This window comes from Protobothrops mucrosquamatus, unplaced genomic scaffold, assembly GCF_001527695.2.
Source record: "Protobothrops mucrosquamatus isolate PMUCROS unplaced genomic scaffold, P.Mucros_1.0 scaffold209, whole genome shotgun sequence".
Classification (NCBI taxonomy): domain Eukaryota; kingdom Metazoa; phylum Chordata; class Lepidosauria; order Squamata; family Viperidae; genus Protobothrops; species Protobothrops mucrosquamatus.
This window is the reverse complement of record NW_015386563.1, coordinates 911,242-936,295: the sequence shown is the minus strand read 5'-3', so window position 1 is coordinate 936,295 and position 25,054 is coordinate 911,242.

Sequence of the window (25,054 nt, the reverse complement as noted above, 5' to 3'; positions counted from 1 at the left end):
AGAGAGTAAAAGTACAGAAGGGCTAAAAGTAGCATATGAGAAAGTTGTGTAACACAGGTAGTCTTCGACATATGACCATAATTGAGCCCAAAGGTCCCTTCCAACTTTATTATTATTGTTGTTGTTATTATTATTGTTGTTGTTGTTGTTGTTATTATTAAAAACTGCTGTAAGTTGAAGATTACCTATATTTATAATCTTAACGTGCCCAGGAATATACTCAGAATTATGCCATGGGCTTAGTGTGGCTGATCTCAACTTCCACAAGAGGAAGGAGGGGATGTCACAAAGTCACCCACACAATTGATGAAAATTACATAATTTAGATAAATTGTATCATGTTGTCATCCTGCACATTACACGAATTGCCTCATTTACACTGTGATCATCATGTTCTTTGCTGACCATATATGGCTAGAGAACTGTGTCTTTAAATATTCTCGTTTCTATCTGCTTGGGACACAACACCTGTTTTCCTCAGGAAAACTGATGAAGATGCTCCCTTCTGTTCCCAACATCTCCCAAGCTATTCACTACCAACTTATGATTTTTTTTACAGAATATCTGGGGAAAGGGGTGATGTCATGTGAGTCATGGCACATCATTCACACATCTGCATTGTGATAGACATGATGTCATTGTGACTTGTATTGAATACCGAGATCCACTATTTACATTTTTGCAGCATAGCTGCATCTTTCTTAACTCTGCAATATTACATTAATAAGTTTTGCTTGCGGTGGAATCATAACAGCTGTGTTGTTTTAAAAATCATGGTGGAATATTTATATCTCTTTACTCAACTTATAAATTGCTAGTCTCTCTAAAGACTCACCTCAGTTTACAATATAAGAAAATAATGCGTAACATAACAACCAGATAAGAACAATATACTATCATAAAAATATTTACTAGGTGTCTTATTCCAACAGTGATCTTAATCACCTGGGTGTCTGTGTTGGATCCTTGAGGGCAAAGAAAGAAAGACATGTAAGAATGTCTTCATGCAAATGGCACAATTTACATACTTGTGTCAGATTATGTAATGGTTGTATTACCATGATTACCACAATGCACATATCATTTTATCTCACATTGCTATGAATTGGCCTTCTTAATTATTAAAAACTTTTGAACAACTTTTGTCTATGTGGCACTGATAGCAAATATAACCTTCTTAAATAGGGTTTAAGTGAAAAATCTGAATTACAATACAGATACTCCAATCCACATTAGAATTATTTATGGATGCTTAGGGTGACAGTAGATTGGATAGAGCATTTCTTTGTTGGAAATGATAATGTGCAAAGTGATTATTGTTCTCCTGTTTGTTAATGTGCTAATGTTACAGATGAAAGATGGGGGAAAGCAGGAAAACTTACACTTTTTGCATGTTTTGTTCTTTCTTGCTCTCTCTTTTTTCTAATTGCATTTTTCTTTCCACTATTTTTCTAAAAAAAAAAAAAAAAAAGCCAGCCAACCAGGGGAACAAAAAGTAAATAACATCAGAATCATGCTTTTGTCAATGTGTTGAATTAGAGTAACACTTTCTTTTTTTTAAGTGGGGAGTGACAGATTTGAAATGTTTTGGTTTTGTCAATCACTTGTCACAAGCCATTTCACAAGCAGTAAAAAATATGTGACACTTTGGTGAAAGGCCTGAGTAAGCTGAGTGTGAGCCATTTCATATATCAGAAAACAGACAAGAATGACTGAATGCTTGTCATAACTCTGGTCAGTGGAAGCAAATATTCTGTGAGAAATGCATTGGTAAATAACCAGAATAAATGCATTTAGTTAAGATTTGTTAGCACTTCTGTCAGAAAGCCATAGCAGCATTGTATGTAAAGTAATGCATTTTGAATTTGGACCAAGCTTCCTTGGGAAAGTACTTCTTCCTTTTATTCTTTAAACATAAATTGTCAACGTTGCCTAGTCGCCTCCCTTTTGATATTTCATTCTTTGAAACTTGCATTTCCTGCTTAATTGAATACTGTGCATTTTAACAGGCAACTGAATCTAACCAAAAGCAACAAGGAGGTATATTTCAACCTTGGTAGTTATATGAAAGTTAGCTTTAAGTACCTGATTAGTCACAATAATAAATATTTCTTGTTTTACAGTAAAATTGATTGTGCTTTTGTTTTCAGCTCTTGCTGTTGATGCCATTTGCTCATTTGTTCATTCTGGTTTTCTAAGAAAATGGATTTCTGATCAATGTTGCTCTTCCATAGCTGTAAGGACAAGAAAGGAGAGAAGGAAATTAGGCAGTGGCACATGGTAGAGCTGACCTCATTCCGAGGGCTTGGATAATTTTAGTCAATGATGATCCTATTCTGGCCTATAATGTACGCACATGAGGTGCCCAACTGAAGGCTGATTTGCAAGACCTTTGGCAAGTTGCAACATGTGAAAACTCTTAATAAATTGATTTGCTTTAATGTTGGCTAAAATAAAAGCAGGGAACTTGTGGCCTTTTGTGTGCTGTTGAACTATAACTCCTACTATCTCTAGCCAGCACCACCAGTAAGTAGCAAGAAAAGCTGGAAGCTCCATGTACCCATATCAAGAGAACTTTGACATTTTATTTATTTAGAAAATATGCACCACACAGTTTCATAAAAGTAAGTGGAATTAGTTACACAGAGAGACGAAGAAATCTAGGCAAGCTAATGGTCCAGTGGTAAAGAATACACTTGTACACTAATATATACGGGAAATATGGGTACTTTAAAAAGTATTGCTGTATATACTCATGGGTGACCCCATCCACAGATAAGCCAAATTGATAACTTTTAATTATTCTCCCATATTCTTCAGTTACATTTCATTATAAAAAGGATTATTATTTGTAATTAGATTAATATTGGTAGCAAATGCTTATTAAAGTATAATGTGAAGAACATATTTTAGGAGTTGAACAGAATACATTTTTAATACATTATATAATATAGATATATATAGAGAGATCAGAACTGTTTTTCTCTGGAAGAAATAACAATACATAGATTGGTAGAAATACTTCGTAATTCACAAATCAAATATTCTGTTTACTAAACCGATATTTAAGATGTCAAATCCTTGCATAGGGAACTAATTAAAAATTAATTACAACATAATTAGTAACTATCTGTTATTTATAATGACCATCTCACTAAAAATTGTTAATGGGTTTTTAATCATTTAATTCATTTATTGTTTGTGTGTTCACTTACCACTTTGTAGTTTGTTTTTTTCAAATTCAAGTATTTTTATTCCTGTCTGACATACTGGAAATAAAAATTTACAATAAACATACAGTTTAACAAAGAATTACTCATATTTTCCTTCCTCTCCATTTTCCAGAAATAAGCCAACAAATAATAGAGGGATCTGCCAGGGCCCTTTAAAAGGCTACAGAAGACAATTAGTGCAAACTAGTGCAATAGTTTCTTTCAAATAAGGCCAAATATATTTAAAGTATGTTTACCCACCCACACCCACACCGAAGAGTAAATTGGACTATCTCAAAGTAAGAATCAACAAGAAGAAAGGAAAACTATATATGTTCAAAAGACCATTCTCTCTCCAAATATCTCAGTCTTAAAACCTAAAAATATTATTACGTTACATTACTTTTTATGCTACAGTGTTCTTTTCCCCATCATTAACTTTTAACTTCTACAGACACAGGTAAAATACCAACTAATAGTCAGGAGACACAATGAACTCTTTAATCTCACAACACATGGACAGTCTCAAGCATAATTTCAATTGGGAATCTGTGGGCCTCCAAGAGCAAGCTAAATACAAAAATGCTAGAAAATTTCTGCAAATTTGGCATTTAGACAAATCAGTTGTCAATAGACACAAAGAGATGAAACACATTTACATACGATTCAAAAGAAACAATAAAAAAGCTAAGAAGGAAACAAAAAGACATATCCTCTCCAGCACCCAACAGCCAGATAAGCAGGGATTAACACCGTACAATCAGGCAGAAAACAATGCCCCAATCAAGGAATTACAAAGGCAACCCCCATACCAACATTTGTAGGGCAAGATATTATGGTATACAGGCAGTGGTGGGATTCAGCCGGTTCACTCCAGTTCGGCAGAACCGGTAGCTATTTTTTTGTTGCCCAGACCCAGAATGGATTTCCGGAAGCAGCATCCACACAGAACCAGTTGTTCACATATTTGAATCCCACCACTCTATACAGGGAGTAAAGCACTAGCATTGATGATGCTGTCTTCTTATCTACAATGAAGTAGATGGAACAATGGAGAGAGGTTGGAGAGTAGCAAAAATTGGTAAAGTGAATGCAAGATGATACCCCTTCCCAACTTCTTGAATGTTGTGCCTTTCCATCTGCTGAATACTCATCTTGTAGTTTGGAAATAGCATCAATTTTGAATAGGTGAACAGGAGATCTTTATCTCTATTGTTAAGATATGCAGTGTTTTCATTCATGCTCCCTGCATTTTCAAAATAGGGGTGGTTGAGTGGGTGATCTGACCTGATGCTAAATATGCACATCATGGTTGTAGGAAGGTTCCGTAAAGTGAATCAAATTCTTGACCTGGTTAAATCAGTATTGGATACACTGAACATAGGATGATTACCTGTAGTTTTAAACAGGATCTTATCTGAGGTTTGGGGGATGAGCCTACTTGAAAAGTATATATTTTATCAGTTTGGCTAAATGGATATTATTCAGTTGCCTGGCTCCCCTGACCAGGACACACTTTCTAGAGTAGGATTCAGCAGACACTTCACAGAAACAATTTGGCTAGATTAGAATGTTTACTGCAAATAAGAATCAAAGTAGGAGGAAGGTAAGTGCCACTTAGACACATAGTGATTCAAAAGCCTGTTTTTTTCTTCCCACCTTTCTCTCAAATTAATAGATTCTGCACAGTGAGGCCTTGGTATTTTTTATTTTTCATGTAAATGCCGACTCTGGGCTGAGAGCTTTTGACTTCTGCCACTATGGATTTGACCAAACAGGAAAACAGTTCTCACTGGGCCTAGAAGATTTTGGAACATACAGTTTTACATTGTTAGCTTGTGATTCTCAGCCTGAGAATTCTTTTCATATATAACATAATGTTATTTTATTAAATCGTAGTGTAAGTATTATTCAAAATTGTTATCCATCATCTTTCAGCCAACACCTCTTCAAGATGTTGGGGAGCATAAAAAATGCCCACACAAACATAAATCATAAACATATACTTTTAATAGAAAGCTATACGGGATTTAAGGAAAGAAGAAACAACTAGGAAGGAAAGCAAAATAAAAACCTCATTGCTTATTCAAATGTTAGGTTCAGCAATCATGCTTTTAAAGACACATATGTAGTTTTCATTTCTTGAAAAGAATAACATGAGAATAAGTTTATAGTTACTTATATTTGTATTTCTTTCTTATTTTATTGATATAATTTGACCTTCAGCATTTAAAAATCTATTCAGCAAAAAAAATATCTCTGGGAAATAGTATTTCTATGGCTAGGAAATTTTTGGAGTTTTTATACTGTAGTTTCAACTTTTAACTATACTCAGGTTTGAGATAGACACTGACTGCAAACATATAAACTGACCACAAATATATAATGAGTAAAGTGTTTTTTATGTTTGAACTCAACCTTGAAATAAAAAATGTATATAGTCTATCTGTAGTCTAGAAAGACCAATATACAGAAGAAGTTGAGATTTCATCTGAACTTAGTTGAACTTTAAAAATCTATTTGTGAGATCTAATAATTTAGGGATATAAAGTTACTAGTTTAATAAATGTTGCTACCCAGTAAAGGACAGTAAACATATTCACTGTTGCCAACTTATTTCAGATGGCAGACTGTTGGAGCTATGAATGGATGCTATTTAATAAATGTTGGTTATTTTGCCAACAATCACAATCTTTTAAAGGGTTTTCAAAAGGAAAAGAACAAATCAAATAAAACAATTACTGTTGTATCTTATTCTGAAGTTAAGTGTATTTTTATATGGGTCTTGTTTAGTGTCTCCTCCCAGTTTTCATCTATTATCACAATAATTGAGTTTGTAGTTGGAATTAAATTTATCAAATTGTGTTATCCTCTTTTGAAATTGGATAGGTATCCTGGCAGTAGAAGGTAGAAGTTAATCTGCTTTGCTAAAGCCTCCAGTGGCAGAGTGGCAACAGGCTCAAGAACACTCAAACATTTTCCTGTCACCCTGGACACGATGTAATTTCTCCTCAATCCCTTGTGCAAATAATGACATTTGAATCGAGCATTAACAGGCTTAATTACTTTAAAATTGTCATTTTAATTTACACTGATATAGTATTGATCATACAAGCAGAGATTAAGCTGTTCACTGGAGCAGATGATGGGAATTAAACATTAAAGGGTCCTCAAGGGGCTGAGAGGGCCATCTAGAGTGTGCCAGAAGAGGAATGATATTTTTCTGTAATGAACTGGCAGTATGCGGGGACATGAATCTTTGGCCTACTGGAAAACGGGAAATAATGGGGTTTGGGAAGCATTTGCAGGTTATTCATTCGCTGCCATGCACCAATTCTCCAGTGATTCATCCAATTCACCAACATTTATTTATCTAGCAAATTTAAGAGTTATGACCTTTTGCTAAGTGCATTTAATATCAGGCCGAATGAAATCGTTCGGGTGTAACTTGTTAAAATATTATCATTCTTATTTCTGCATAATGTTAAATGTGATTTAATTGTTTAAATATATGTACATCCAACCTGCTGTATTTACAATGTTCCTAAATAATTTATGAGGAAAAATTATGGAGAAGCATAGTGAGTTTGTATATCTTGCCTCGTTCAAGTCCTTGTCCTGTTATAAAACTTTATTTAATAAATTATACTGTGGAATTTTTTTTTAAAGCTGTATTTGCTTCCATCAGAAAAAATGCCTAAACAGTTATGAACATTAAAGTCAGTTTGCCCCCATAAAGATCAAGCCTGTGCTACATTTGTACATGTGTGTCCATGTTGATCTGACAGAATGTGTTGTAGGTAATCCTGATTCTGAATCAAAGGAGGTGAAGCGGTCAGCTAGGAAGCCCTGCTTAGAGGTGGTAGAGCACGCCCAGGGCCAGCAGGCAAAAGGCCACCCCAAGCGGGGAAAGCCGGATCCCCATCGGCGTCATAGCAGCCCAGGCTCAGCAGAGGTGGGGGGAGGCACACAAGCCTAGCTGGGAGTGGGGGACCATGGCACCAATGGAGATCCGGCTTTCCCCGCTTGGGGTGGCCTTTGGTTTGCTGGGCATGGGCATGCTCTACCACCTCTATTCGAGCTTGCTAGCTGGCCGTTTAACCTTTGTGCTGGGCGGGCCAGGTGCTCCAGGCAGCGGTGGTAGCCTAATGGACCTGCATGAGCTGCTGGCGGCAACGGCCTGAGGCAGGGCTAAGGTGCGTCAGGTGTGTAAGGGGAACAGGCTCCACATGCGGGCCAAGGGCAAGATCTGCGAGGGGGCCAAGGAGATGACCAGCAGCAACCTGCTCTCCAAGCAAAAACAGATGGGACGGAGTAGGCGTGCCCGGCCGTCTGCATCACGCGCTTCCCCCCTCCTCTACTCCGCCTGCTGCTTGAGGGCTGGCCCGGTATTCGCAGTGGGCTGCGGAGCCCAACAGTGCGCCGGTCAAGGGGCCGGCAGGCTGTGGCTGCTGACAGACACTGTTGGCCCCCATGTGCTCGCTGTGTGTAGGGCCAATGGTGTTAGGCAGCAGCTGCCACGGCCCCTGCCTCACCTTGCCTTGCCCTGTGGCAATGGCACCTCTGCTCTGCCCCGCCTCGCCTCACCCCACAGGATGAGCCTCCTGCCCACCAACCAACCCGCCAGAGACCCCCTGGATCACCCGTAACCCTGCCCGGCCCCCACAGGCATCTCTCCCCACAAGCAACATAGAGCTGGCCACGCCCACCCCAGCCATGCCCACCCAGTCTGCCATGACCACTGCAGCCACGCCCATCCAGTGGGCCACGCCCACCCAGCACCCGACGATAAATAAGTGGGGTTTGGGTTGCAGTTTGGGCATTCGGTCTCTAATATCACTGACCTATTCTTTTGCAGATAAACTCAATATCATCCTAGATTAAGAATATGCTTTTGGTGGTAACTTTATGCCTTTATTTTTATCCAGTAAGTACACAGGCAGCTGGATTGTGATTGGCATGCAGATTACATGATATTTTGTCTATTTTGTGCAACATTTATAAATATATGAATAATTCAGTTCTTTATTACTTTTCTCCAATTGAGTGCTATTGAGAGGTGTGATAATACCAATCAACATGGTCATTATTAATAATATAGGAGAGGAAAACTTTTTTCTTCTACTTTCATAATATTAAATCTTGGTTCATTCGGTTGAATTGAGTAATAGAAGATTCTAGACAGGCAAAAGGTAGTATTCCAACTTTATCATTATTATTATTATTAATAGCCAATTAGAAGGCCTCAGAAGTAATATGGTTATAAATACTACTCTCTTGGCCACAGGAGGAATATACATTTTTGATGGCTTTTTTTTAATATGGTTAGCCAATTTCAGAAGAGAATCCTGGATTGGTTTTGAAATGATTTATCATAGCTTTTATTATTAATCTAAAGTTTTGGTTCTATATGCAATTAAGTATAGGAATCTATAAAGATATTTATCAATAGCTATAATATAATTCTTTAAATTTTGATCTCCAAAGGACAGTTGAGGGATTGTTTCTCAGTTCTGTGCTAAGAGAAAGGATGAAGTAAAAAAAAGATTGTCACTACTCATCATGTTTTCCTTGACATTTTAAAACATTATTTGAGAATATTACCATACAGAGTCACAAATGGAATTGACAGCAGTACAAAGAGTTATGTATACAGATATCCTGAAACTAAGCAATGATAATTTTTTTGGGCAAAGAACAAGGTTGAATTGTGTAGTTAGAATTTAAATCCTATGATTTAGTTCTCCATTTTGGTTTTTTTGGCAACAATATGCCATTACTTTCTTCTGAAACTTTTTTAATCAGTTCAGTTTGCAGCCCTTAGATCTCCTAGATTAAATCTCCCATCTAAATATTAATTAGCTCCAATCCTACTTAGCTTTTTTAAGGGGATTTAAGTGTTGCCATCTGATGTGACTATTTGTAAAGTCACTTGTTAAAATCAACTTTTAACTTGTCCAAATTAGAATTCAAATTAAATAATAAAAAATAATTAGTTCAAGCAATCTTAAACTTAAGAGATGGAAATTAGATTGTTTTGTAAATAAGCTCCTGAGAAACAGTACTTTAAATTAGAAAAGAAGAAAAACAGATCAATCCAGCCTATAGCATAATAAATATATGGGTAGGAGAATTCACCAGGAGACACAATGAGGATAGCATAACTGAGTTACTACCTCAACATAGTTTGACAACCTACACTTCTCCCTACCTTCAGTGTGGATTCTAGAATCATGTAGTCACTTGTTCCCAAAGTTCCTACAACATCCACTCTCTCTACTATTTAATAATAGACATACACACAAAAGAAAGAGACAGAGGCTCAATTGTTCATAATTTCTGGCACTCTCCTAGCCTTTTTATCATAATTTTAATTTTTGTATTGGTTGAATATTTTTTAAATTTGTTTTTATTGTTGATTGTATGCCACCCAGAGTCACATATTATGAGTTGGGTGTCCATATAAATAGCATGCATGCATGCATCCATCCATCCATCCATCCATCCATCCATAAATTTGAATCTATTAGCACATTATGGTTCATAATGCTTGCATCCTATTCCTCCAAAAGAGGCCTTGTGCTTGGGAAGCTGATTCAACTTTGCTTCTTCTGACAAAGATGGATACTTTTTACCTAATAACCATTTTGGCATTAGCCATGACCACCACAACTGTAAGAAACAGAAATAAGTATGAGACCTTTTTCCCAGGTCGGAGGCAATGCTGGCCAATGGTTGACATTTGGCGGCTGGGTGCTGAAACATGTCTCTTGGATCAAGTGCTATATTCAGTGCAGCAAAGGATGCTAGGAGTTAAGGTAGCAAAACAAGATCCACTGGGCCTCCACAGTTCCCATACTACTATTAGATTGCTCAGGGAAGATAGCAAGGTGGAAAAGAAGGGCATCCTGGCATGGGAATGAATCGTCGCCTTTTGTTTCCCCAGATTACTTGCTGTTTATTGCCTTGACTGTGATTTATTTATAGTACTGTTTTTGTGCTTGATCTTTGCAGAGTATCAAAGGCCAAATCCCAGTCCCAAACACATTACAGTTGAAAATGTGCAATATAAAGGGAGTTGGGGAGAGAAAAAGATTTTTGATGGTACTTTATGAACAATACGTGTAGTGGTGAATGAACTTATGTTCCCTCTCTTGTCCTTTTGCCACAGTCATTTTTTATTCATAGGTTCTATCAGACAAATTTATTTATGATTTTAGGGGTCATGGCACCACAATATTTGAGAACTTGTGTCTTAGCTAACAACAAATAGTTGGGAAGTAAAGTAGAGACAGGCTCTATCAAAAGTTCAAGAGCTATCCACTGAGTCAAAAGAAGAGCAAGATCACAGTACAAATTGGTCTGGCTCCAAGTTCCTAATTGTGGGATTGAGCAACGTTTACAAGCAGCTAGTCATAGGAACCCACAGAATGAAGGCTTATTGAAGGTCCTACCAATGAGAAAATACCACCTGCTAAAAACCTTTGGTTGTGACATTAATAAATGTCTCAAAAAATCAAAAGTTTCAAACCTCTCAAATGCTTCCAGTGAAATTAGCTGGGTCTCAATCTGTCCCAGCAAACTCTTCCTTAGACAGATTGGTAGCATTCTTTGAATGTTATTTTCCTCCAGGGATATCTGATTACTATACTTCCCCAATGGGCTTCAAGATACAGTTTCTCCACACAGTACAGAAATACTGCAGAATACATGACTTATTTGACTCTTGAGTGTTAACACTCTGCTCATTTCAGGGTCTGATCTGCTTTTCTTATATTTACCATATTGTAGTGACAGATAGTTATCACAGATATATCTCATAGCTTCCATCAGCAGTTATTGATGGAGGTTTACTACCTCAATGTGTTCTATCCCTATAATTGACTCCTGTCTTTGGCAGAGATAGATTTCCAAGGTCCTTTCCAACCTTAAGATTCTATGAGATATTTTATCTTGGCCCACAAATACAAAGTTAGTGGATGAGATGTGTAGCCTGATTCAGAAGATTCAGGGGTTGTTGTTGTTATTGTTGTTTTATCCTTGACGTTGAGGCTGGTTTTTTTTTTACATACTGTATTTTGCTCTATCCAAAAAATATGAAACCCTTTATATTTTGTTCTAAGGCCATGCAACATTTTCCTTCTTATAACAGGGTTTTGAATGGTGTCATTAGCCTGTATCCTTCCCTCATGTCTGCAGGGTCTCTAGTTTGCATATGTAGATCCGAAAGATCCACTTTCACAGTATAATTTTACCATCTGAGCTTTATGGTGGATTGTATGGCATATCTTACCTTTCACAGGATCAAAATGATTTACAACAGGACATTTCATTCCTTTAAAGAACTTGAATCTTCCTACATCTTTTCTGAATTCTGCATCCTTGCTGGATCACACACTACATATGAGTTTTGGACCGGGATCGGGATGGAGCTAAATGAAAATGTGAATGTCTTGATGTAAATGACATGAATTATTCACTTCCATCATGTGTATACACCCATTACATTATGTTATTTGTACAATGAAATTATGATACACATGTTGACACCATCATGACTTACTATAGACTCTCATCGTACTACACTCATTTGATATTAATTGGTGCCTACCCTGAAATATTTCATTATTTCAGAGTGCCCCCTCAACATTTTTATACACTATCAAACACCTCTCAAAGTACCTGGTATGACACCAGTGCTTTCCCATGTGCATCATTAGGAGCGTTAACTATGCTGTGAATTGGCACATAGTCCATGTCTGGCTCCAGTTAGAGAGCATTCACCTAAAGCAGGGGTAGGCAACCTTGGCTCTTTTATGACTCGTGGACGTCAACTCCCAGAATTCCTGAGCCAGCCATGCTGGCTCAGGAATTCTGGGAGTTGACATCCACAAGTCATAAAAGAGCCAAGGTTACCTACCCCTGACCTAAGGAGATGGCATCATCAGCCCACCATTCCTTGAGATCATATCTTCGTACAGGACTAGAGTCAAGAAAAGATATGGCTTGGTGTAACAGTGTTCTCCTATCCTTCTGCCCTACTGCTGGAAAATCTAGTGTAAATCACTGGAATCAGTCTTTATGTAAATTGCTTAGTTATCTATAATTGTAATTCTTCTAGTAAACATATGTGAATTTATGCAGCTCAACCTATTTGAGGTGTTTCGAATCTATGGACTGGGCCAGTATTCAGAACTGGGTATATTAAGTCAGTCCGACTTTCTAAAATTTGGAACATACCTCATAGTTTAGCATACAGCAATGAATCTGTATGTGTGAAATCATACTTGTTTAAGAAGTAGTCATAATTCAGATTTATGTTAAAATACTTCATATTAAGATTCTGTTTTTAATTTATTCATGGAGCTAATAGTTTAATAATGTGTATCAGATTTGGCTTGGGTTTTTATTTATTAGCACTGATTAGTCTTCAATCATGGTTAAACTGTATTATGGGTAATTCAAGGAGTACTGTTAATGTCTTGGTGCTATGTTAAATACTTTGATTCCCACTACATGAGAGAGGTCAGTTTGCCTATTGATTTAGAGAGTTTAAATTTGATGAATTCTATAATAGCAATAAAGGTTTTTTCTCTTTTCAAATGCATCTTCGATTGACTGAATTGACTAGCATGCATGAAATATTGGATGTGTTTCTGAGTAAATGGTATAATAACACAAAGTGTGAGTTAAATGCTCAGAAAGATTAAAAAGAAAATATTAATGCACTTTTAATGATGATGCAAGTTTACTTCATGATCTAATCAACTTGATGTATTATTGATTTGTATTTATGCAATGTATTATAATATAGCTTCATTTTTCATAATTAAAAGTCTGATTGGAAGCACTTCACTAAATTAATTTTTATTAGCGGGATGTTTATCCAAATGATCATTTATAAAATACAACCTTGTTTCAAAATGTACTTTTAATTGCAAGCATATTGCTTGTCATTTTCACTAAAATATAAGCAGAAATAAATCAGCACTTGTACAGTAGTATGTTAGTTTTTATTATTCTAGGCTTTTGAAAATTGAAATTATATCCAATAACTAAAATATTTTTGCCTTTATCTTTATTATTGATAATATTGAACTTTGATACATTAGGTAAATTGCATCTTTTACAGTTTAATGCTAATAATATATATATTCTTACTTTGTTACTCCTTATAGTACTGGATTGTTTGATCTGATATCTACCTTTGCTTTTTATGCTTTTTTGTGTTAATGTTATCAATGTTTTATCATTTACATTAATTTGCCGTATCAGAGCTTCTATAGTCTTAATATCAATAGTAAATCTATAATTAGATCTTAAAGGTTAGGTAATCCTTATTACCTAATGAATAATCTGTTATTTTATACCTTAAATTCTAATTACTATAATTTCATATAGTCTGCTTATGATGCAAGTGAACTTTTTATGATATGAAATCTCTGAAAAGCAGTACTGTGCAGTCCAGATTATTTGATATGCTTTTTAAATTTTTTATATATATATACTTCTCTGGTTCATATTTATGCTATATTGCCATATATTCATCTTTAAGTATTAATATAAATAGTAGGTAGAATTCTAAAAGTTAGCCCTTAATGTTACACAGTTTTCTCCTAGCAATCTCTATAATTTTTGTTATTAGTATATTATTCTATATCTTAATTTCTAAGTCCTGGAAAATCTTACATTGGTCTATAGCTGAAACAAAGATGACTGACAGACAGCTGGTGGGAGGGTATGTTTTTAAATGCTTACTTATATAAATATATTGCCGACATTTAGTAAATTAGTATGTCAGTAGAATGTTATTTTAAAGGAGGATTAAACATGATTACTTACCACATTTTTTTCTGCAGTGGAAAGATACTAACCAGAATTTTCTGACCATTCTACAGTATATCTCCTCCTTATACAAAATAAGCAGCTGAGTTCTTTTTAAAATATTGTGTTGATGTAGAAGTTCTGGAGCAGCATGTGTCTTTCCAGCATAATGAGTACTGTAGGGAGAGCTGCAGTGTAGATCACATATCAGTTTCAAACTTGCAAAGTAATTGTGACACAAATGGTGCTGCATCAACATTCACAGCTACCTCAACAACAGACAACTGGGCTAGAACAGACATGTCAAACTTGCGACGTCACGTGACGTTGCGCAACATCTCAGAGCTTTTCCCCATTGCCGGCAATGGGATGGGCACGGTTTCATCATGACACGTCTGGCCTGCGGGCCGGCAGTTCGACACCCCTGGGCTAGAGACAGAAATATCCTGATATTCAGTAGTATGAATGGGAAAGGAAAGACAGAACTCAAATGCAGCCAGCATTTCCAGAACTGTGCAATAAATGACCATCAATTTAATCAAAAAGCTGAACTGCAAGTAAATTTGTCTCCAAGGACCATCAGTCATTGAGGCTAAATGAACCCGTATAGCTTATTTATTTCATCTTGATGACTATGCAAGTACTATAAAAGTAATGATCTAAACACCTCAACAATCTACATGCTGTTGATTACTAGTTCTTACTAACATCAAAATGCATAAATAGCCACTGAATTCTAGTAGTCTAATATGATGTCATTTCCCAACTTAGTTAATATTTGGATTATAAACACATGAATCAAAGAATCCTGCAATATAGTGCAGTAGTTCAATTAGGATATTAAGAATTTAAGTCCTCTACTCAAGAATTTAAATATCTATTCCAACATGAAAGTTACTGGCTGACCACAAATCAGTCACTATTTTTCAGGATAATGTATCTCATGGTATAGTTGAGAAATGAATGGAACAACAATTCAATAAGTTATTCATAGTCAGGAAGAAACTATGGAAGAACTTAGGAAGAAAGAAGGTTTTCAAGGTGTAATACCAAAAACATTTTCATAGTAGTTTGTTACATTCATGTTAAAAATATCAGTGTTTCCATCTTGGTGCTGATTACAATAGTCATAGCAATTTTAGCTCATTAATTTCTTGGATAAATTTTCAAGTTTCAAATTTTCATATCACAAGGCTATGTTGTGAGAATGTTTTTGAAATACACGTAGTCCTCAACTTACAACCATTTGTTTAGGGATAAAATGAAAACTGCTTTCACACCAAAATATTTAATTAAAAGGTGGAGAGAGCTAGATAATGTGCAAGAATTGAGGTTTATGGGTATTGCTTTCCTTATGCCTCCAAATTGCTCTCACAATCAGTTCATATTACAAGAGAGATTGTTTTTTCTCTGACTGCTCAATTACTCTTAAATTTTGAAATTTCCCTTTTGAAATGTTGTGAATTTGCTCTTCAAGACACAAATATAACGCCCATTACAATGGTGCTTAAAAGTTTATGAAGCCTTTTGAATTTTCAATGTTTCTGTATAAATATGATCTAAAACATTACTAAAAGAGTAAATATTATACATTAATAAAAGTATTATACATTATTCTTGTTCATTTATTTTTTGAGAAAAATAATTTAAAGTAGATATTTGTGACTGGCAAATGTATGTAAACTTTTATTTTCAGTAATTAGTGTGCCCCTCTGCTGGCAAAAGATACTGCACACACACACATGTGTCATGCGCGCGCGCACACACACACACACACACACAACCACCACCCCTCAGGAATTGCATTCATTACTAAAAAATGAGATGCACCCTGCCTCCCCAATACACATGAACCAAAGTACTCTTGTAATGCAACATTCAACAGTAATGAGTGAATTCAGTCAGGGAATGCATCAGTCAGAAACCTGTCATGTTGAACTAACAGGAAGGGGTATATACAGGTAGTTCTCTGCTTATAAGCACAATTGGGATCAGAATTTGTGTTGCTAAGCAACACAGTGGTTAAGTGAGCTGCACTGGATTTTATGACCTTTTTTGATATGGCTGGTAAGCAAATCCCTGCAATTGTTAAGTGAATCATGCACTTCTTAAGCAAATCTGGCTTCCCCCCATTGACTTTGCTTTTCAGAAACTGGCTGGGAAGGTTGCAAATGGTGTCCAACCTTCATAAATGCATGCTGATTGCCAAGCTCCCAGATTTTGATCACATAATCATGGGAAACATGGGTTGTAAGTACGAGGACTGGTTGTAAGTCACTTTTTTCAAAGTTTCCTCATAACTTTGAACGGTTGTTAAACTAATGGTTGTAAGTTCAGAAGGTCCCCCAGATGTGTTTATTTAAAACATTCCACCCTCGTGTTGCAATTTAGATGTGTCTGCCTTTTTCTTTCTCTGGTTTTTGAAACGTAGTAGACCAAAGATATATAAAGTGTGATTCTGTTTTTTCTCAACAAGCTGCCAATGCCTTATTGGTAGTCCAGTGTACACTGCTTTATTGTTGCATGCTGTGAAAATTATGTTGTATTTTCAAACTGATTTGATAGCTTTCGCTGAAAATTGCAATTAAATGTTTCTGATAATTGTTGATGAATCCTAATCATCAGCTTGGAGGAATTTCAGCTGAGAAAGGTCCTCAGAAATCACCTTTATTTGAGTCATAATACATTTCCACATACTTGTGTTAGATTCAAGAATTGGGAAGAAAAATAAATCTTGTATGTCTATTTTAATTACTGTATCACTTAAAGAGAGCATTTTAATAATTTGCAAAACCTGCAGGGCTTATGTCCTTGAAATAATTTGGTTTTTGTTACAAATCTTTGTGCTCTCTTAAAAGGCTGTCTTGTTACACTCTTGTTTATTTTTCCTATGGTGATTTAAAAACTTTAACAAGTTTATTAATTCTGAAGAATTTATTGAAGTCAGACACAAGATATAATTAAGTTGCTGTTGTCAAAGCATTTTGCCTCACTGCCGGAATGAATTGTCCTCTACTTTGGCAGACACAGAAACATTCATTTTGTTTCCTAATTAGAAGAATTGCAACCCAAAGCTATGACAGAGTTCAGCTCCTCCATGTACAGCATGCCAGGTTCCATAGTGCAAGCTTTATAAAATTCTCCTTAATTCAGGACAGAATATCATTAACTTTGTAAGTGGATGAATACAATGGACAAGCAATTTAATTAACTTCTAACATTGAACATTGGATCGGAGACAAAATGAAATAATGCACATATTTCTCATGCAGGCAGTCAACCTTGAAACAAGTTTGATTGTACTGGGTCAGGCAAGGGAATAGCTCTGTCCAATTATTTTGTGTTTAGTCTTAGAATATGAAATTTGAAATTTGTTACTTTGTAAATCAATCATCCCTTATTCCAAGGCAGTTTACCAAATATCTAGAAATACAGAACAACATCCAATGACTCTGACATGCTAAATACCCATTTTTGCCACATGCTACCCTTCGGATTGACAGCTGATCAGAATGATACTAAACTAAATGGGCAATAATGCTTTCCAACAGATTGAATTTGCTCTCACTGGGTCTATTATGGAAGAAGAGATCTATGAAATATTAAATTGATCCAAGGCTGAGCTGCAGTTTAATTAGTGTTTAAAGACAAGGAAGCAAAGCAAGTGTGGTTTAGCTTCAGGCAATTTTTAATAGAAGAATATTACAAGGTTACAGTATTTCATACCTCTTAAAAGTCTGTTCTGTAGCAAATGGGAGAACAGACTTTCACCTCCTCATCCCATATATTTTCTTAAAAAGAATGAAATTAAATTATGTATTAGGAATATATAAATCTTCTTTGCTATTTGTTTTTAAATTCAAAAATTAACCAGAAACCATCCATTTTGTTATGTTTGTCATGACATCCATTTTTATTGTATCTTGGAACAAAGCCAGAGGACCAGATTTTTAAAAAAATAGAAAATAACTTTTGAGCTATCTATCTTAATTGTTTTAATTTTTTATGAAATATAATTAGAAAGTGAAGCAACATTTAAATTTCTTAACTGGGGAAGAGTCATAAAAGTGCTTAAGCTTTTTAAAAACTTGTTAAAAATTATCTAGATTTTTTTTTTAGCATCAGCAGGATCATTTACAAAATAGACGTTTAGCTATTAGCATCTTGGCTACTTCAAACAGCATGAATCCATGAATCAATTAAAAATCAATATTTTTTAAAAAACTGGCAAAATATGTTCTGTGTGAACAAATAAACAGCAAGATTTTAATTCCATAGAAACTCATTTATTTAAGAGTAAGCCTCATTGAACTTATTCAGACTTGCTTCTGAGTAAAATATATAAGATTATGCTGTATATGGTATAAATGTTAAATCACAACTGCCCGACAGTATGCCAGTTTCTTACATTTCATACTTTTAAAGATAATCAAATTTTCAATTCTATTTTGGAAAGAAGTGTTGGGTGAGATAACTCTATAAACTCTATTATTTGCAATCAGTGAGAAATCCTGCTATGTGTATATTGTGGGAACACAATCAAAGTGCATAGCTTATTTATGATTTGATTTGTATTTGATGTGCTCAGAATGCACTACAGTATTGATAATAACATTTTGGATTACTTGCTCAGATGTAAAACAACATATACACAATTGTATAAAAAATGCAGTTGACAAGGATGGTACAAATCGTCAAACATAATTCTGTTCCCGATTTTAAGGTACACTTTTCTAGAAAATACATTTTGTGGAATAGAAGGAAATCAGTGAGAAACCAACTAACAGATTGCCTTGTTGCAGTTACCAGGCTCAGGAGCTTAAGAAATGCTTTGTGTGGGGAGTGGAATTTATATTTATCTCTTAGAATTTGCAGCCATTGGGATGCATAGATACTTAGAAAACAGCATCTTCAGAAAACTTGTAATGAGTTCTGTATTTTCAAAAGACAACAGTAAAATTAAATGGATTTTGGTCCCCTATCCTGACACACATTGTTGCCTTAATATCTGTATCACAGATTTAGCTTTTAAGTCACACAGAACTTGTATATTGACAATAATTTAGGTCAATGCCAAGCCTTGGGATCACATTGATGATTTTATGATTGTAAGCCACCCAGAGTTACCCTGAGGTAAGATGGGTGGCCAATAAATTTTACATATAAATAAAATAAAATATGTTATTAAAGAGTTAGTAATACAAATGATTATATTTTTTTTCTTTAACTTCCCAGATGCCTGCATATCAGATAGACAAGATCTGAGGTGAAAACAAAATGCAATAGCATTTTAATACTATGTACTTTGGCTGATAAGGCTAGTGCAACGAATGATAAATTGATGGACAACTAATTTGTCTGCAGATAAAAGTGATAATTTTTAATGAATTGATTTTTATACCCAGCTTTTCTATTTAGAATAGACATTCACTACTATCCACGGAATCAGACGCTTTAATTAATAACATAAAATTATTAAAAACCATAATTGCTTCTTTGACTTTATTTTAGATTTTTTTTCTCTAATCTTGATCTCTAGTACCCAGACTTACTTCAATGTCATATTGATCAATTGATACAAGATGGTCTGATCTAGTCTACATTTCAAAAATAACTACCATTTATGTAGGACCATTATGTCACTTCTTCATCATCATCATTTTAGCTATTGTCTATCCACTGCAGGATGAAGGCCTCTTCCACATGTTTCCAACCAATACGATCCTGAGCTTTCTTTTGCCAGTTGGGCCCGCAATACTTGCTGATGTTGTTGATCCGTCTGGTTTTAGATCTTTTTCGTAGACAAGAGTAAAAGAATTGAAATGGAAATGGGCTGGTCACATAGCAAGAAGAACTGATGGCAGATGGACTAAGGCAATCATAGAATGGATCCGACTTGATTATGTCACTTAAACTGGTTGATTTGGAGGATATTAAAATATGTCTTCATATAGCTCTAGATATAAGCGAAAACTAAATTTGTTTCATTTACATCTGCATTAGGTCATTAAGAATACAAAAGACCCAGTCTATGCTTTTTTAAATAGGTTATGTCCAATAACAATGATTCATTATATTTCAGTACAAAAGAGTCCAATGAACTATTTTTTAAAAAAATAAACAACAAAAGAGTGCTTACAACAAAAGAGTGCTTTTATATAAAAATGTCGTGCTGTCTAGAGAGATAGCAGCTCCTTATTTGCTGCTGCTCTTTGAACTGAAATATGGCAGCTAATTCACTATATTTTTCTAATAGAAAAATAAGTGCTCTCGACAGGTTTATAAATATTTAAAAAAAGAAATCTTTTTAATTGTTTTTGGCCAAACAGGCAGGTAATCAATAATATCAGACGTGACAAACATACTGGTGACATGCACTATAGTCAAAAGGACTAGGAAGAGATAAGGACTTCCTGTCAGCAGGGACCTATTCTAATTAATATTCAGATGCTGTCATTTGCAGTGATAAATGTATTGCTTGAGTTATGTTGATGCAGTGGATTTATCATTGAAAAAGTTAGGTTGAACTTTGGCTTTAAATATTCATTAGAGCTAATTATGGATTTTATGACTTCATGAATTGCATTTTCCAAGTTGTCATTGGCCATTTATTTTACATGCATTTAAAGCATATTTCATAATTACAGCATTAGCTCTAATACATTCAGTAAGTAGTGGAGTGAATGTTTATTCTGTTTGATAATTATTTAAATGTTTTGTTTTAAGTACTTCCTTGTAGTTGTTAAGTTTGCACGAGTAAAATGCCATACTTCACAGTGTCTAATTAACAATTAAATATACATTATAGTTTGTATTTTTAAAAAAGAGAGTAATTTCTTATTTAGTCAATATCAGAATTATTAATCAGGATTTGTATATATTTTTTTCATTTCTCATATTATTTCATTGAATAATATTGACTGAAATTGGATTTTGAGTTGAATAGAACAATAAATTGAATTATAGCAGTATATCTGACAAGGGTGCTTTGCATTTACAAAGCATTTTACTGTGTCTCAGTTGTTTGTAGATTGATGAACAATATGTGTCCATCATAACATAGGCATTTTATTTGACATGTAGTTGGCATAGAAGTATGCCACTTGTTCATGAGGTATATATATTAATTTCATTGTATATAGACAAGAGAACCAGTTTGACATAGTAATTAAAACACCAAGCTAAAAACCAGGAGATCGTAAGTTATAGTCCTTCCTTAGGCATGTAGCCAGCTAAGTGTTCTTGGGCCACTCATTTTGTCTCAGCCTTAGAAAGGTAATGGCAAATCACTTCTGAAAATTGTCCAGGAACACTGGAAGGCACTGACTTGAAGGCAATCCTCATAAATAAATAAAATAAATTAAAAAACTGTACACAAACCTATTTCCTTCACTGATAGGCATTTGCAATAACATTCACACTACTATTGTCATAGCAATGAAAAGATTTAGAGATAATAAAATCAATTCAGTGAAATTAACTTTAAAAAAACCCTAAATTTGATAACCTTCAACCATTCTGGAATATTTAAAAGATCTACCTCTAGGTCCAATGTTACTAAAACAAGGGTGACTAAAACTGACCCAAGAAAGAAAACAAAATGACTCAGAATATGAGAAGAAATACCTTTTTAATTGCATAAAGAGACCCCAATATCCAGCTCAGTGATGACTTGATGGACTGGATCAGAGGCTTAGATTACATTTTTACAGACACATTTACTGCCAAGAAGCATTTCCAAATACTGTTCTTTCCATGCAATGTTATTAGCTGTATTGACTAGCCATTCAAATTGATTACATTCCATAGCTTCTCCGTTATTGTATGCTTCTTGATATCATGTGAGTTTTATTATCTCTTCACATGTTAGCAAATATCTACAGTATTGAATATTAAGTTTTAACAGTGTAGCATGTTGATTAAGCTTTAAGACACTTTGCAATCTCTACCTCTCAATTTTGTGCTTGTGATGTTGCATCAGAAAAAAATATTAGCAAATACGATCTGTGTTGAGAGATATTTCATATTTTCTTTATGTATAAAAAGCCTTTTAAAGAGCAATACTGGTAGGATTTGGAGTCTCTGTGGGGTCATCATTACTAATAAGGTTGAAAGGTTAAATATGACAGAAGCTATTGAAAGAAATGAATTTGGACAAAAGGTGATTCAGAAGGGAGTGACAATGATACATATTGTCCCTTTATATGTTTAATTTATACTTCAAATAGAAGAATTTGACATTGGAAAATATAACAGCTGCAGTCAAAAGTGGAGATCATAGCACTACCAAAGTAGTAAGGTTACCAAAGTTAGTAGAATTCAACATAAATATAAAATGAAAAGTGAAGAATCTGGGTTAATAGTAAAGACAAAGCTAATTTCAAACAATAAAGTTTAATAAACTTACGTTTGATGACAAAAAAATTAAGTGATAGATGGGTCTGTTTTCTTAGGCAAAAAGAAGGTTATGATGGTGTGTGCTGGATAAATAAAAATAAGCTTAATCCCAGGGAAGACTTAATATGAAATTTAGACAAGATTGTGAAGGAAAGGCATTTCTGTGCCAATGAAAATAAGAATTAGGGATGTGTAAAACATTCCATGAAGAACTCTGAATGGAACACCTGCTTTTGAATGGTTCATGATCAAAGCAAAACATTCATTTGGTCAGAATACAGGCAAAAAAGAAAGAATGAGAAGATGTGGTTTGAAGGGGGGATAAGAATAGGGAAAAGCCAAAGACATCAACAATGATCTCTGAGGGAAGGAAGGGCACTGCAAAAATCAGGATGAACGAGCCAGTGGATATGCCACCTTGAGATCTGCCTTAGGCTGAGTTGCAACAAGTAGGAGACAACATTTTCACAAGTTTTATAAGCTTGTTCATAGATTAACAGATAATGCTATAGCTACAGGCTGTAAATTAGAAAAAGTATCTTTTGCCTGCAACTCGTAGCTGTGGCTTAAATATGGTGAGCAGATCTTGTTCTAGTCCAATACTTTGAATTGTTGCAATCTGCAGTATCCGCTCCAAGCTTGGTAAGGCAGAATCTATTTCCATTGTTAGGAGTTAGGAATACTGTAACCAAATATGAGAGGCCAGGAAAACAAAAATAGGTGGTAGCCGGTGGGGATGTTCTTAAAGTTTGAAACTTTGCTTGATTAGAGGAATTGGCATCTTTTTTTTTTCTTAAGGAAACTTGCTGATCTTCAATGTTCATTCCTCCTTAGCTAAGGGTTTAATTTCAGGGACTGGCAGTCTCCCAAATTCAGGATCAAACAATTTGTTCTCTGAATGGGCAGTTCTCTGTGCTGGATCTAAGTCATTCTTAGGAGGCAGACAGCTGCTGACTCTGAAACTCCAGGCTTGAGAGTCTGCCTAGTTCTCCTCTTTAGCCTCAAAATCAGAGAGTCCATATTTGAAGGAACTGTTCCTTGCTACTGAGTCAGTCACAGTAAATGACACGCACATGGGCCAGTACAGCTGTAGTCGCAGCTGAACAATGGGAGGGAAGGAAATGATTTGAAAAGATCAGACAGCTAATGAGCCAGTGAGATATGCTATTCTGTGATATCAATGGGGCTGCAGGGAAAGAAGGGAAAGCCCTTGAAACATTGAGGCAACTGTTATGATGTGCTCTAGTGGAATCTGCTGAGAAGAGTAAGGAAGGATTTGTTGCACATCAGCTGTGCCTGTAGTTGTGTAAAATACTGTAAGTCCAAATTTATTTGGATTTTGGGATGTTGCTTCATCTAAAACTTGGAACAACCAAAACATTCTAGGTTTTCCAAAAAAGGGGAAAAAAATGGACCCAGGAAATTACAGACCTATCAGCCTGATCTCAATACCTGGGAAGATTCTGGAAAAGATAATCAAACAACAAATCAGCGAACACCTAGAGGCAAACAAAGTCATTACTAAAAGCCAACATGGGTTTGTCAAAAACAGATCGTGCCAGACAAATCTTATTGCATTCTTTAACCAAATGACAAAATTAGTGGATCAGAGGAATGCTCTGGATATAATTTACTTGGACTTCAGTAAGGCATTTGATAAAGTAGATCACAACCTACTATTTGATAAGATAGAAAAATGTGGGTTAGACAGCATCACCACCAGATGGATCCGTAGCTGGCTGACCGACCGTACTCAGCGTGTGGTCCTCAATGGAACCGCATCTACATGGAGGGAAGTGTGTAGTGGGGTGCCCCAGGGCTCTGTTCTGGGCCCAGTGCTCTTCAACATCTTCATCAATGATTTGAACGAGGGGATAGATGGGGAAATCATCAAATTTGCAGATGACACCAAGCTGGTAGGAATAGCCAACACTCCAGAAGACAGGCTTAGGATACAGGAGGATCTGGACAGACTTTAACACTGGGCACTATCTAACAAAATGAAATTCAATGGTGAAAAAAGCAAGGTTCTACATTTAGGCAAGAAAAACCAAATGTACAGGTATAGTATAGGGGGTACCTTGCTCAATAGTAGTAACTGTGAGAGGGACCTCGGAGTCCTAGTGGAAAATCACTTAAATATGAGCCAGCAGTGTGGTGCAGCTGCCAAAAAGGCCAACACAGTGCTGGGCTGCATTAACAGAGGGATAGAATCAAGATCACGTGAAGTATTAATACCACTTTACAATGCCTTGGTAAGGCCACACTTGGAATACTGCATCCAGTTTTGGTCACCACGATGTAAAAAAGATGTTGAGACTCTAGAAAGAGTAATCTCAGGGGCTTCCACAAAGAAGAGGGAGTCAAGCTATTTTCCAAGGCACCTGAAGGCAGGAGAAGAAGCAACGGATGGAAACTAATCAACTAATCAAGGAGAGAAGCAACCTAGAACTAAGGAGAAACTTCCTGACAGTTAGAACAATTAACCAGTGGAACAACCTGCCTCCAGAAGTGGTGAATGCTCCAACACTGAAAGTTTTTAAGAAGAGACTGGACAGCCATTTGTCTGAAATGGTATAGGGTTTCCTGCCTGAGCAGGGGGTTGGACTAGATGACCTCCA